Source organism: Penaeus monodon, chromosome 33, assembly GCF_015228065.2.
Source record: "Penaeus monodon isolate SGIC_2016 chromosome 33, NSTDA_Pmon_1, whole genome shotgun sequence".
In the NCBI taxonomy this organism is placed as follows: Eukaryota; Metazoa; Arthropoda; class Malacostraca; order Decapoda; family Penaeidae; genus Penaeus; species Penaeus monodon.
In genome coordinates this window covers 26,568,664-26,569,028 of record NC_051418.1, presented here as the reverse complement: position 1 = coordinate 26,569,028, position 365 = coordinate 26,568,664, and positions in this window count along the sequence as shown.

Genomic DNA, 365 nt, shown 5'->3' with positions numbered 1-365 from the left:
ACCCACCATTTGATTCCGTATCAATTAACGGCGCGTCAATTCACGTCACACCCAGTTAGTTTCCATGGCAATCATCTGTATTTGTTTATTTGTTTTGTTTGCCTTTGTTTTATGTGCATCTTTTGTTTGTTTTTGGGTCTTTGTCTTCTGTGCGCTTGTTAAGTAGTATCTGTTTTTTGTTTTAGTTTTTCTTAATCGTTATGCGGTTATTTTACATATTTTTTCATCGTCTGGTTTTGTTTGTTTTTGCAATGTTTTCGTCTCGGTCGTTATTTTATTTTGTTATTTATTGTTGTTTAGGCATAATTTGCTGACGATTTATACGTAACATCATAACTGTCTTTGTTTACACCTGACTCCTGACA